This window comes from Halichoerus grypus, chromosome 1, assembly GCF_964656455.1.
Source record: "Halichoerus grypus chromosome 1, mHalGry1.hap1.1, whole genome shotgun sequence".
NCBI lineage: Eukaryota > Metazoa > Chordata > Mammalia > Carnivora > Phocidae > Halichoerus > Halichoerus grypus.
Window position 1 is genome coordinate 27,304,080 of NC_135712.1, and position 15,549 is coordinate 27,319,628.

Below are 15,549 nucleotides of genomic sequence, written 5' to 3' on the forward strand. Positions count from 1 at the left end.
CCAGGACCCCGGGACCACGACCTGAGCCGAAGGCAGACGCTTAACGACTGAGCCACCCAGGCGCCCCTACATTTCATATTTATTAAGTGATTTGGGTCCAGAAACAATCAGGAAATTTGTAGATTGTGTCTAAGGACACTTGATTTTTATTGAATGCTGTCAAGACATCAAAATGTGCGGATTCACCTTTGAAAAGTGCTAAATTTGCATTTATTCTTTTGTCCCTAGGCTAACAGCTGGGTGTTGTTGTTTTTTAAAGCACCCATTTGAGGTGCTAAGAAGTCCTAATTAGGTGAATTAAACAAACACAACATTAAGTTTCAGAAATGAAGTGTCAGAACAGATACCTTTTGATCTGCAGATCACTAAGGGAGCAACAATAAATTGCAAATAATGTGATTATGTTTCCGGCCTCAGCATACTGGGTTTGATGAAAAGTTTTACTGTAGTAACTGCCTAAGATATTGCTCTGAGTAATTGAGAGGGTATAAATTATGTCTTAGAGATTGTCAGCTGCTCTCATTCTAATTTTTTCTGCCCCTATTATAAAGGAAGGAAGGGAGAGAGGGAGGAAGGGAGGAAGGAAGGAGAAAAGGAAGGAGGGAGGAAATAGAATGCTTCTGTGTTAACAGTGTAGCATTATCATCCTTGAGGGGAGCATGTTGTTTGCAGGGCCATTAAAAATAAAACAGAACAAATAAACATAACAACAATAGCAGCAAACCAGGGGTGATTCATTTTAAGTCAATTCAACAAATCAGTATGTAAGTAGGCACTGGGCTGGTTTATAAGGGCCACCAAGATCACGTGAGGGATTTACAGTCCAACGAGGAAAGCAATACAGACATGCCTACAACTAATGATAAAACACAAAACAATGAAATTAATTATAAACATGAGAGTCTTCATTAATTTTGAGATGGTCAGGGTAGGCATCACTGAGGTACAATTTCAACTGTACTGAAATGAAAAATCAGCATGTAAAACATGGGAAGAGAGAAGAAGAACAATCCAGATCAAGAGAATAGCATGGGTTAGGAGGCAGAGGATGAAGTGTGATGGAAGAATCTAATGCGTGATTTCACCCCAGCCCAAGCCCAGGAGTAGGGGTAGGAGAAAGAAGAAGTTCATGTTCAAGGGGGAATTAATGATTTTAGCTTGATGGCTAACTGAGTTTGAAGTATCAATGGGAAATTCAGAACTAAACCTCAGAATGGGTATCCAAATCAGAGGTAAAGATTGAGTCATCTGCACAAAGATGGGAACTGAAGCTCAGGGAGACTTTGAGTTAGCCCAGAGCGTATGCCTTGGTATGGCTAGAGAATAAACCCACAGAATGCCTATATTTAAACACAAGAGAAGATGTGAATAAGAAAAAAACCTCTGGGAAGCAGCAAAAGAACTGAGAGTGTACCTCATATATTGTAAGAAGGTATTTCATGAAAGAAGAAAGTGGCCAACATTGTCAAATGATGCACACAAGCAGCAAATTCAGCTATTAGGAAGTCATGTGCACCTTTGGAAGGAGCAGGTTCAGTGAGGTGGTGGGGAGAGAAACTAGATTGCAGATTGGGGTAAATTAGTCAATCAAGGCAGGAAATGGTCAAAATGAGTAGAAAAGTTAGCAAAAAAGCAGGACGGGACAGTTATCCAGAGGGAAAGGCACACTTGAAATTGGAGAGCAGGAAGACAAACACGTCAAAAAAACCTTGAACAATATCAATTGTAAAGTACCATATTTTAAATGTGGTTTCTGTGTGATATCCACTGAAGAGGTGCATAAATCAAGCCCAAGAGTTTCCAGCCAGGGCAATGAGTAGATCACTTCGAACGATTAAATTTCAGCACCTCGAGCTGTCTGATACTACCTACCTACTGATTACTAAGAAAAACAATGTAATGTGTGTGATCAAAAAATTTGCTTCATATTTAAAAAACATTTTTTGATAAAAGACACGTATTCATATTAACAGAGATCGACAGAGCTCTGGAATACAATCTCATTATAAATCCTTCAAAAGACTAATACAAGGCAAAACATCTGCAAAGCAGAAAAATAAGACTTTCTGCCTTTTTTTAAAACCTGAAAATATCCACTGTTACCACAGGGACACTAAGGCTATCATTCAACAAAATATTTGAGGAAATAAATGTTTTCCATCCAAATAACTCTCACAAATATTCTAGGTTATGAATATATTTCTCAAGACTATAATCATTGCTTATACATCAGATGACCTGAAATTGACATTCTATAAAAAAATTGGCTCAAGCTCTTTCTAAGCGTCAAGGTCATGATGGGCAAAGGAAGACTGAGGGAGACTAAGGTAACTTAGAATTGGATTCTGGACCAAGAGAAAGGACCTTAATGAAACAACCAAGGAGACTTGACTAGGTCTATGGAGTAGTTAATAGAATTGCTTTATTGTTAATTTCCTGGTTTCAATAATTATATCCTGGTTATGTAAAATGGTAATTATTTGGGCATGCTGGTGAAAACTGTAAGAGAATTTCTGTGGTATTTTTCAAACTCGTTTGCAAGTCTGAAATTATTTAAAAGTAAAAAGTTAAAAAAGAAAGATTCTAACTATGAAAAGAAATGGGTGAAGAACCACGTCTGGAGAGAATAAGAGACAAAAACTTGATTCTGCAGTTATATGTATCTTACTGCTTTTAAAAAATTTTTTTAAATTTCAGCGAGCTGAAAAGTATATTTCTTATTGTCACTTGGTCAGAAATATAGAAATATTTAGTATAGAAATATACTAAAGCTGGGGCACAGATATGGGGAGAAAGTGACTATGGCGAGAGCGTGTGTCTCCACTGAGCACTTGGATTCAGCTCCTTCATTTACAAAATGGACAAAACTTACATCAATTCCCTGGACCCTAAAGAGCTATTACAATGCCCCTCTGATAAAAACCATCAGATCAGGGCCTGCAGGTTTCCTTATCATCTTATCAACTGCAGAAGGAATCATCCCGATGTTGCAAACAAATTGGCTACTGTCCCTTCAGTGCTTGCCACCAGGTTCCTCTGGCCCAAAACAGTCATCCAATCTCAAGCTGTGAGGATACAAGTTGTTGAGCAGGATGTTGTCAACCAAACCGGGAATCTTGGACAAGAGACTCTGGCTGAGAGTTCATGGCAGTGCCCTCCTTGTGATGAAGACTGCGATAAAGATCTATGGGAACAGACCAGCACCTCATTTGTCTGGGGCACAGCATAGCCAACTACTGTGGCGACAACAGCCCTGCGAGCAAGTTATGGCTCCCAGCATGTGTGTTCCCAAGTCTCCGCCATGTGTCCGGCCGTGGAAAAATAATGTAAATACACAGTAACTGAATATCTACCTCACCAAATGCTAGACCCTAAAAGACCCTAGCTTCTTCCTGCTACCAGTGGGTTCTTCAATTTTTTTTTCTCCTCATCTAATTATAGAAAGATAAACTGTCTGTGACCTTCAAACTGGGGGGGGGGGGGCCCCCGCGGGGGGAGAAAGAAAATGAAAAATATACTAAAAATACCTGGGTCCAAGAGAAAGAAATTTCTTGTTTATATGTGAAGTAGTCTGTGTATATTTCAGTAAGTAAACTAATAAATAGAAACTCAGAATGTGATTTTCAATCTGGTTTCTATGTGACTTTCCTAAGGTGAAGATGATAAAGGCCAATTTTGAAAGTTGCCATGCCATTTAATTTTGAGTATCTACTCTGTGTAAGACACTATCATAAGCAAAACATGGTGTCTGATTACCAAGAATACCACATGAGTGTTGATAGACTATTATACATGTTTCCCAACAGCAGTATTTCATAGAGTGTGTTATAACCAAGAGGCAAGCTAAGCTCTGTTAGGACATAGGAAAGGAGGGAACACTTGGATTACCGCGCAGAGGCCTGGACGAAGAGCTGTCCACTATGGAGAACATTTGGAAGGGTGTTAGGGAGACCGAGTCATTTGAAGGCAGCACATGATTCTAATGGGTAGTGATAGAGACATAAAGGAAAAAAGCATTTTGGGAAGAGACAAGGCCTAAGCAGAGTCATGAGATAGACAAGTATGGGTTATTTTGATTATCTAATTCAAATAAGAGGAGAAGAGCTCCCGGGGTGGAATGTCATTGAGTGATAGGGAGTGAACAAGATAGTTTGGGGCTTAATGAGCCCTGGGGCTCCCAGAAAATTATGTTTTGCAAGCAAATAATAATCCCTGTCATGTTTAGGGCCAGTACCATTAAATACTGCTCAATACCTTTCTGTCCCTAAATTCAGCATATTTTCATAGTATCCAAAGTATGAAATACGCATTTTAGTTGTCCATTCCAAAGTGGTACTAGCAAATTCCAAAGATGTTGGATCTTAAAATATGTTCCAGGTGCACTGTTTTGTAAGTAGGCACTTAACTATTCACTGCCCGCTTCTAAAAGGTCAATAGTTCAGATTGCCTACAGGATCCAAGACCCAACATCAAGCTGTCCACTGAGGTTTTACAAACCTGAAAACTTTGTTGATTGGATAAGGATTTAATTCTAGCAGCAATTGCTACGGTATTTTAGCAGTACTTTCCTCTATAAAACATTAGTCCCAGAACATGTTTATTGGTGTGATGTAAAAAAGTATTCCTTCAGTAAGTAATTTGGTAAACACTGTGTTAAGGAAGGTTCATCAGATATCTTTGCTACAGGAGTTATCAGAACCTTGATCATGCTAATGAGAAATACAGCTCTTAATGAAGAGGGAGATATCACCAACTGTTACACAAACCCAGCAAAAATCTAGTGATACAAGTGTTCCAGAGAACACATATTTGAAAACTGCACCAGATGGCATCTCTCTTTCCCCTCATTTTAAGTCTATCACACGTAAGATGGAATGGCTTAAAATGCCAGTATATAGTCATCAGATTGTTTCACAGAGATGTTTATATTTTGTGATTATAATTGGGATTGAGGTTAAAGCTATTTATCTATCTGCCATTATATTTTTTAATCATACTATGTTAGCTAAGACTTTTTGGCACTCTCATCAAGCTATTTACACAATCAACATCATTTTTGGTTCACAGCCACCTCAATTAAACATTAAGATTATCCTTTCTCATGTATATGATCAGAACTGCCAAACATATGGCAGATACTATATACCCTTCAAAAAAGGCATAGAGTATGTTTTAATACAACTTTTCATTTTAGGGGTTTATCAGTAATAAAAAAAACCCAACAGCCTTATGCTAATAGATTTCTATAGTCAGGTCCTCCCACACAAATAGTAATTTACTTAATTGGGATAGTCCCATCTATGTAGAAAGTGAAATGTTTTCGGAATATCTGAGTCTCAGAGGCAAATGATGGATTCCATTGTTCTTGTTCTTAATAAGTGACATTAGATTATCTCACTGCAACTCTTTCCAGGCGCTATTACGTACTTTTTCTCATCATTTTAGTTAATCTTTGTTTTTACTATACCAAGCAAACTCACAAGGAAGAAATATTATTTGTCATAGTCTCTAGAAAAAGCTCTCAGGTAAGAGCTTTTTGATGGTCGGAATGGAATAACATTTAATTCAAAATACTAGAATTTTTAGATATAAGACATTCTTATTTAGAAGACAGATTAAGAGGTTTGCTAAAGCAAAGTTAGGCCTTCTTTCTTTTCAAGGCAATGAGTGTTTGCTTCTTGCTCCCTACTCTCTGATTTGAAGGGTGAGTGCAAACCTTTTGTGGGCAGCCACTTGTAGTCAAGGAAGTAGCTTTCTGTTCCTCTTCCCTGGAATGTTCTCCCAGATACAAATGACTAGCCCTTCACATTTTCCAGATTTTTACTCAAGAGTTACCTCCTCAGTGAGGCCCTCACTGGCTAATCTACCCTTTCATTCCCCCTAAGCCCACGTCATGGTAACCATCAGTTTGTTCCTTATAGTTAAAAGTCTGTTTCTTTGTTTGCCTCTCTCTCTCTCCCCTGCCACTTTGCTCATTTGTTTTGTTTCTTAAATTCCACATATGAGTGAAATCATATGGTATTTCTATTTCTCTGACTGACTTATTTCACTTAGCACAATACTCTGTAGCTCCAACCACATTGTTGCAAATGGCAAGATTTCATTCTTTTTATGGCTGATTAATATTCCATTATATTTATATACACACATATATATATATATACCATTTCTTCTTTATCCATTCATCAATCAATGAACACTTGGGCTGTTTCCATAGTTCAGCTATTGTAGTTAAGGCTGTTATAAACACTGGGGTGCATGTATCCCTTTTTGAGTTAGTGTTTTGTATTCTTTGGGTAAATATCTAGTAGTGTAATTGCTGGATTGTAGGTTAGTTCTATTTTTAAATTTTTGAGGAACCTCCATATCGTTCTCCACAGTGACTGCACCAGTTTGCATTCCCACCAACCGTGCAAGAGTGTTCCCCTTTCTCCACATCCTCATCGTGAACACCTGTTGTTTCTTGTGTTGTTGATTTTAGTCATTCTGACATGTGTGAGGTGATATCTCATTGTAGTTTTGATTTGTATTTCCCTGATGAAGAGTGATATTGAACATCTTTTCATGGGTCTGTTGGCCATCTGTATGTCTTCTTTGGAAAAGATGTCTATTCATGTCTTCTGCCCACTTTTTTCTTTTTTTTTTATTACATATGTTAATCACCATACATTACATCATTAGTTTTTGATGTAGTGTTCCCCATTTTTAAATTGGATTATTTATTTTGGGGGTGTCGTTTTATAAATTCTTTATGTATTTTGGATACTAACTCTTTAACAGATATGTCATTTGCAAATATCTTCTCCAATTCCATAGGTTGCCTTTTAGTTTTGTTGATTGTTTCCTTTGCTCTGAAGAAGCTTTTTATTTTGATGAAGTCCCAATAGTTTATTTTTACTTTTGTTTCCCTTGCCTCTGGAGACATAACCAAAAAGAAGTTGCTGCAGCTGATGTCGAAGAGGTTGCTGCCTGTGTTCTCATTTAGGATTTTAATGGTTTCAAGTCTCACATTTAGGTCTTTAACCCATTTTGAATTTATTTTTGTGTATGGTGTAAGAAATTGGTCCAGTTTCATTCTTTTGCATGGTGCTATCCTGTATTCCCAGCACCATTTGTTGAAGAGACTGTCTTTTTCTCATTGGGAATTCTTTCCTGCTTTGTTGAAGATTAATTGACCATATAGTTATGGGTTCATTTCTGGGTTTTCCATTCTTTTTATTGATCTATGTGTCTATGTGTCTATTTTAGTAATAGACACATAGATCACAAAACACAAAACAGTACCATACTGTTTTGATCATTACATAATGTTTTGTAATATAACTTGAAGTTTGAATTTGTAATGCCTCCAGCTTTGATTTTCTTCCCAAGGTTGCTTTGGTTATTTGGGTTCTTTTGTGGTTCCATACAAATTTTAGGATCATTTGTTCCAGTTCTGTGAAAAATGCTGTTGGTATTTTGATAGGGATTGCCTTAAATGTGTAGATTGCTTTGGGTAATATACATATTTTAACAGTATCTGTTCTTCTGATCCAAGAGCATTGAATGTCTTTCCATTTCTTTGTGTTATCTTCAGTTTCTTTCATCAGTGTTTTATGATTTTCAGAGTAAGGGTCTTTCACCTCTTTGGTTAGGTTTATTCCTAGCTATCTTTTTTTTTTTTTTTTGGTGCAATTATAAATGGGATTGATTCCTTAACTTCTCTTTCTGCTGTTTCAGATTTCTGTATGCTGATTTTGTATCCTGCGACTTTACTGAATTTGTATCACTTCTAGCAATTTTTTGGTTGGAGTCTTTCAGGTTTTCTATATAGACTATCATGTTATCTGCAAATAGTGAAAGTTTTACTTCTTCCTTGACAATTTGGATGCTTTTATTTCTTTTTGTTGTCTGATTGTCATGGCTAGACTCCCCCTAACATTTCTATGCCTCCCTTTCCTGCTTTATTTTTTTCTTTATTATTTTTCATTACTTAATATGCAGTTATACTTTACTTACTTATATTGTTTATTATGAACTTCTATCACTAAGATGTAGACTCCACAATGGCAGAGAGTTTTGTCTTTAATTCTTCATTGCCGACACCCAGGACAGTACCTGGCATTTAATAGGTGCTCAATAAATTGAATGAATGAATCTCCGCCATCATAAAAAACTCTATGTACACAGACAATTCTGCTAATTAGTGAACTTTGTTAAATAACTATATTCTCAAAACCCTTCAATAGTTCAATGACAATGAATAAAAGCTGACTAAAACAGATGATGAAACATTGGTCAACGAATAGAATCTTATAATGTGAGGAGCATGTAAAAACGACTAAAAAACCCTTAAAAACCAATAGTAAAAAAAAGATGGATACTGGATGGAAATATTAACAGTCTATATCTTATATGCACTTCTCTAAATTTTATAAAACAGACTCATTTTGGGGCGCCTGGGTGGCTCAGTTGGTTGAGCGTCCAACTCTTGGTTTCAGCTCAGGTCATGATCTCAGGGGTATAAGATAGAGCCCATTTTGGGCTCCACGCTCAGTGGGGAGTCTACTCAAGATTCTCTCTCTCTCTCCCTCTGCCCCTTCTCCTGCTCACACACACACACACACTCTCTCTCAAATAAATAAATCTTAAAAGAAAAAAAAAAAAGAACAGACTCATTTTTTTTTTCCCCAACTTACTTCTCTATAAGCCTCTGTGAACACACTCAAATTGGTCTGGTCTAGTCATTTCATTGTTTATCCAAATTATATATTAATTTGCTATTATTTTATGGCTCTTATCTTCCCAACTTGGTTGTAAACTCCCAGAAGGCAAGATCATGTTTTAAACAACAGTGATCCCACAGCATCTAACTCAGTAAGAAACGTACGGCCAACCCTTATTACATATGTGTGTACTAACTGGTTGGTTGATTCATACATGGTATCATATGTGGTTATCTGCAGATATAACAAGGCCCTGCCATCTTAAGGTCAATTGGCTCTTTAGGATGACACTCAGGTAAAAGAGATTAGCATAGTAAGCACTAACTCTACACTCATATGTCATTTAGGGTATCATGAACAGCTCTAATTTAAAAGTTGCAAGAAGAGTTACATTTACACAAGTGATGCATATCTATGAGATGCAATGCACTCTCCTCTGAAGTAATTTCCTCAGTCATTTAAATTTTTTATATATCAAATATCAAAACTGTGAAAAGTGATAGTCAACATTAATATTTGTGTAATTTATTTAAGCAGGACTTCAATGTCCAACATTTTGGTTATTTTTTTATTATAATTAGGCCTGTAAAAATGTATTCTAAGCTAAATTTCTGATTGCCATATCATAATTCAGATATTTTTACTTAATAAGACTTTAAAGAAAGATGATCAGTAATACCCTGTCTCAATCCATAGTTGCTCAATATTTGGAACTGAAATTTATAGATTAAAGATTATACTTCTTCAAGGGATTTTCATGATAGTGCCAAATGTGCGCATTTTTTCATTTATAATTTTTTTTTCTATTTATTGAGTGCCTTCCATTTCCAGGCTGGGACTTTCAGAAGGCCAATGAATCAGCACTTGGGATGTCTGTGGTACAGTTTAAACATGTGATTATATTGGAATCCTAAGGGCATTTTGATTTTTTACTAAGAATAAACATTCCTGCAGTGATTAAAGTACATGAAATATGATGCATTTTTCCAATAAGTGATAAGTAACCATTACCAGAGACATACACTTTTTCTTATAAGAGAATTTGTGGTGAAGTTGAATCCTCAAATGGCGAGAACATAAGTTCCTTGAAATAATGATATTTAATGTAGTTGTGTTTAGATTGGCTTTCATACCAAAACAGTCTCTATCAATTAAGTTCAAAATTTGAAGGACTTAGATTTCCAAAAATCATCTCCTTAGAAAAAAGTTTTCGAGAAAAATCTGAATATTGTCCAGGGCTATAATATTCTGACAGTCAAAGAGAAAAGCCAAACTAAAATGGTAAGGATATTTATCAGTAGTGAGAATTTCAGACCAAAGTATAAAAGAGCAACTAGAATAAAGGCTACTTTTAAGCCATGACTAATTTAAGAATAAGAGTTATGACAATTTAAAATATGTAAAACATCTTGAATGTTATTCAACCAATAAGTGCCAAGTATTTAGACATTTTAAGATTTTCAGATGCTCAGCATTTTTATTGGTGTATTTAAAATGTTCTCTTTTTAATTAGGAATGCATTTTTAAAACTACTAGTAGAATGAGTGGAGCTATATTAAGTTTTACAGCATTTAAAAATGTAATATCCATACATGTAATTTCTTTAATGTAATATTAATTTTATATTTTTAATGGCTCATATTAAGGTCAACTTTCAACATAAAAAAATTCAAGTCAAACAGCAAAAACATTAGTGTATCTAAAAAAGACTTATTGAGAAACCAAGCAAGGGAAAAAAAAGCCATAATAATTTCACAGAAGTAAAATTCTTTGAGATTCTACTTGAAAAGTCAACAACTAAATCATAAAAAGAAAGGAAAGGAAGAAGGAATGGAAGGGAAGAAGGAAGAAAAGGAAAAAAGAAAAGTCAGAAGAAAAAAAGAATTAAAATACATGCTTCCATGTATCACTAATACATATTATTAAAATAAAAGTGTATCCCAATCATGAAGTTTAGAAGAGGCTTGATATATAAATAAACCGTGATTGGTAAGATACTTTATAAAATCCTTATGGAGAAATGATCACATGGAAGCAACCTGTGTCATGAACAGAATAGGGTAGTTTAGGGGAGGAAGGTGAAGTTAAAAGGGATAATGTCAAATTTTAGATCATCTGTACATATTCCAGAGAGAATAATAAATTTGTCCTAGATAAATCTATTCTAATTCTAGGTAGAACACAATTTAGAGAAACTTGTTTTGATAGCAAAAGTCCCTGTTTTTGTCCTAATCAGAAAGGTAGCATTTGTAAGCTTACATTTTAAAACAAACTCAATAAAAGCAGCTCTTAGCTAATACCAAATACTTGTTGGAACACAGAGGAGATAGTTCTTGTTGGTGTATGTTGATCCATCTCTTTTGGCAGGGGAGGAAAGCAGTGCTTTAAAAAGCAAATTATGTATCATTTGACAACTCTTTTTTTATTATGGAAAGGGAGTCCTTTACTTAGAAATTTGTACTTGCATTTCTTCATTTAAATATTAAAATTAATTAAATTAAAATTAATATATTTCCAATAACTGGAAAACCTGTGGTGAACACTATTCCCAAAACAGATAGATTTAGTAAATATAAATTATAAATTTATCTTAAAAGGCACTTTATGAGCAAAGTATGAGTACACATTACTATTAGTAATTTTCCCCTCACCAGATGTTTTAAATTCTATGTAGCCAAGGTCTTGATTTGGTCAGGGATGAATAAAAAGAACCTTCCCATTCACCACTGTTATACTATCCAGAGGTCTCATCCTCAAAACATATTAAATTTTAATTTGCAATTATAAAAAGATGATTATTTCAATGTGAGAGAATTCTTGATAATTAGGGAAAATGGGTATTTGGGGAAGAGGTCAGCATTTGCAAACAATAAAATTGAGGATTTTCTCATGTTGAAACAACATCAAAGCAACCAGCCTTTTGTTATGCTGGGTGCCAAAGGTTCAAAAGCATAAGTCAAAATGTCCTCATGAGATCACCTGGCATTTATTTCTTTAATATCTCTTGTTTAAGACAAGGCAGCAATCAGGCTCAAAGCACCACAACACCCTCTACTTTATGAAGACCTCATCTTGTAGTAATTGTTCTTTCTTAAGAGAAGGGTCCTCTGTTACATAAATGAGCATGATTTTGGGAAACAGAAAAGCCTAAGCACAAAGGATAGCCATGTCCTCTGGACTGACACAGATTTCAAAATGTTTAGAAACTAGACGCTAATTGACATACTTCCTCATCAATTAATAGTTACTCTTCAAATCAGTTTTAAGATGAAAACTTTGTTTCAAGTAATAGTTTTAATTCATCAAATTTCTTGTCCCATTACTTAGTACAATACACTTATTATAATTCAGTAGATATCATCTAGGTTCTGTATTATGTTCTTAGAAACAAGAATATGAATCAAGGTTTCATATAGATATAGAAAACAGTGCCTTAATTTTTTTTTTTCTTAGCAGCTCCTGGCTAAATGTTTCATCAATACCCTAAATGGAAGCATTCACAGTAAACATCAGGACCACACAGTGGTTATGTAGCTTTAAATTAATTGCAGTTAAAGAATTTTCACATATACTTAAATTAACTGTTTAGAAAACTTTAAATAACTTAGTCTATAGAGGGCTTTTTCCTCAATTAATTTTTCTGTTTGTACAAAAACCCAACTGTGATGTTTTCTGTACTGTGGTTCAGAATGTTCAAAGTAAAGAAAAAAAAAAAAAATTCTCTTACAGATGCTGATGGAACAAATCATATTCCTGGATAGGTATGCCACATGTTCTACCGAAACTTTAATTCAGCAGTGCTTCAACACATGTCCTTATGGCCTTCATAAAACAGTATTACCAAAAGCAGTTTTCACTAATAGAGTGGGGGATTTAAAGTACATGATTCTCTAGGATCTATAGCTTGATAAATGTAATCACCCTGAAAACAAACAGAAGCCAAAAACATGGCCCTCAGTGTGGTGCTTGGCAGTCATCCTGGTGTTGGGAACAAAGGTGGGCTCTTGCCACCATTTGCCCAGGGGCACGGGGCATGGCTAGAGGGCCTGCCTGCCTGGCCTTCCTTGTGCTGAGAGTGAGCCGAACCCAAACTCCCAACTTAAGGCCCAGAAGAGAGTGGTATTCAGAATTTGGGTCGCTCATTTAGACAAGAAAAGCAAGTGTTAACTAAGTCCGAAAGTAGCATGGTGTTGGAATAATCTAGAAAGCTTTGGATTTGTTTTTAAAGATTTTATTTATTTGAGAGACAGAGATAGCAAGAGAGAGAGTACAAGCAGGGGAGAAGCAGGCTCTCTGCTGAGCAGGGAGCCCAACTTGGGGCTCCATCCCAGGACCCTGGGATCGTGACCTGAGCCAAAAGCAGATACTTAACCGACTGAGCCCCCCAGGCGTCCCAACTTTGGATTTTTTGAAGTAAATTCTTCATGTTTCATGTTGTTAATACCTTGAAAATTTGTTCAACGTTGAAAGCCTTATTACTACTTTCAGATCCTTTCAATAAACAGACTTGTTTTAATGTATATATATTATATAAAGACAGAAAACATATACAGAACTATCAAAATCTGACAAGTGTTCTGTGAAAATAAATTATTATTAAATAAGCTATTACTTTGTGCTTGTAGTAGATAGCCGAATCAGAAATGGGAGAGAAGCCAAGAAGAAACAATATACAAGTAATAGCTGGGGGAGAAAATGACGTACTAGGAAAAGTATTTAAAATTAGTAGCAATCAGGCGTCGGAGGCAGGAGCAGATGGCTGCTGTGAGCTGCGCTCGTGAGGGAAGAATCTGGTGAAGAGACACATCTAGCGGTAGAGCCCACAGGAAGGAATGTCTTTTCAGGGTGCTGCCCTACCTCCTCTTCTCACACATAGGAAGGTTAAATATAACTCCTTTCTGGAAAAAATCCGACAACTTTCCCAAGAGAGTTAATGGCTCTGGTTCAACATTTTTAAGAATTTGGGTCATGTGTCTGGATTGTAATTACTTATTTCTCTTTCTCCCAAACCAGAATGTGAGCTTTCTCAGGGTCAGCACAGTATTTTAGTCAACTCGGTATTTCTCAAGCAGAGAAAGCAGGAGAGAGTCCTTCTTAAGCAGGACTTAGAGTACCCACTCAGATCTTTCCCATTTTTTTTTTTTTTTTTTTTGCTCAGAAAGACATACATTTATTATCTTTCCCTCAGTATTGTTTTAGGATTATATTCTTTTTTTCTCAGATTTATTCCAACTATATTAGGCTGCATATGAATTATGTAGAATAAACACGTTCAAGGGTCCTTTACTCCTGAGCTCTTCCTACTAGGTGGAAGAACCCAGGATTTACCTCTAAATTTCATTCCATTATTTCTAGATGCGCTGATTGGCACCTTGTTACAAGGTCTTTCCACAATTGGAATTCACTTACTCATGCATCCAGAAACGGTTATCATAGTCTCTATTGTCTCTTAGCCTTCTAAAAAACCTTCCAATTTCCAGTTCTGAGGTGATGCAAACTCAAACAGTGTGGCAGAGTCATTGTTAAACCTTCAAATCACCAGAATAAAGTCAGAATAATGCCGTTCTCTCAATAACTGGGATGACCCTGAACTAAATGGGCAGGCTGTAATGGGCAACTCTGTCATTGAATCAAAAATATTACCAAAGGGGAGCCTTTGGAAGGGGAAGCTAAAAATATCTGTTAATCTAACAAAATGAAAGATGAATATATACTTGTGTATGTTTATGTACAGTGTGTCTGTGTTCACACACATGTGTACTTGTATAAATTTTTTTGATGTGTATACACACATGTACACACATATCATGCATATTTGTATAAAAATCACAAACAATGCTAACTAGTTACCATTACTTTAGCAGGTGGTTTTCTTTCTAAAGTAAAGGAAGACAGTGCAACAGGAAAGAAGAGACTCAAGAGGGTGTATTATTACCCATAGTGTCTAGTGTTGGGTCGCGACTCGAGAGGACACAAGTAAGTCTAGGGCAGGGTAAAAATAAGGGAAATGGAACAAGACAAGGGAATGTTTTCTCTAAAACGTTAACACTGTAAAAAAGCCAAAAGCGGGGCGCCTGGGTGGCTCAGTCGTTAAGCATCCGCCTTCGGCTCAAGTCATGATCCCAGGGTCCTGAGATCGAGCCCCACCTCGGGCTCCCTGCTCGGCAGGAGGCCTGCTTCTCCCTCTCTCACTCCCCCTGCTTGTGTTCCCTCTCTCGCTGTGTCTCTCTCTGTCAAATAAATAAATCTTTTAAAAAAAAAAAAGCCAAAAGCATAGGCAGGGCTTGGTCTAGTGGAAGAATTTTTTTTTTTTAATTCTGTATTCTTGACTCACAGATTGAGGGTAGCGTGGAGGGAAAGTGGTGAGAGGCTGTGGAGGTCCCTGACTGCTGATGCTGGACCGCTTCCGTCTTTTGGACACTGTGGCTTTCTCAGAGGTGGTGAAGGAGGAAACCCACTAAAGAGCAGGAATGGAAAGCAGTTGAGTCCTGCAAACCCTGGCTGCCTCAGATGTGGCGCTGGCAGGCCGTGATCTGTGGGCCCCGTGGTTACAGCGTTCGAGTGCCAATCTTCATCTGAGAGCAGGCTCAGAAAGCTCATCTGCTGAGGCTGTGACAGGGTGGTGGGGACATTCAAATGGCAACAGCCTGAGGTTTCACCCATGGGCATTAAATAAAGAGGGAAAAGTTCTTTCTCTCGTCTGCATACCAAATTTTTTAGACTTAAAATAACCAGTGTTTTCATCCTCAGAGCTAATGACTTAAGGCAGCTATAAACAAAGTAGCTGTTTGAAATTCAGAGTTTAGTCTGAATGGCTAGGGGGAAACCTTATTTAGCAGCACAA

At 36.5% G+C, this 15,549-nt stretch overlaps 1 long non-coding RNA gene across 4 annotated transcripts in view; it reads right to left on the bottom strand.

Moving 5' to 3' along the window:
* Window positions 1-15,549, bottom strand: part of LOC118546276 (uncharacterized) — a 522,743-nt gene that overhangs the window by 247,691 nt on the left and 259,503 nt on the right. The window lies entirely within an intron of this gene.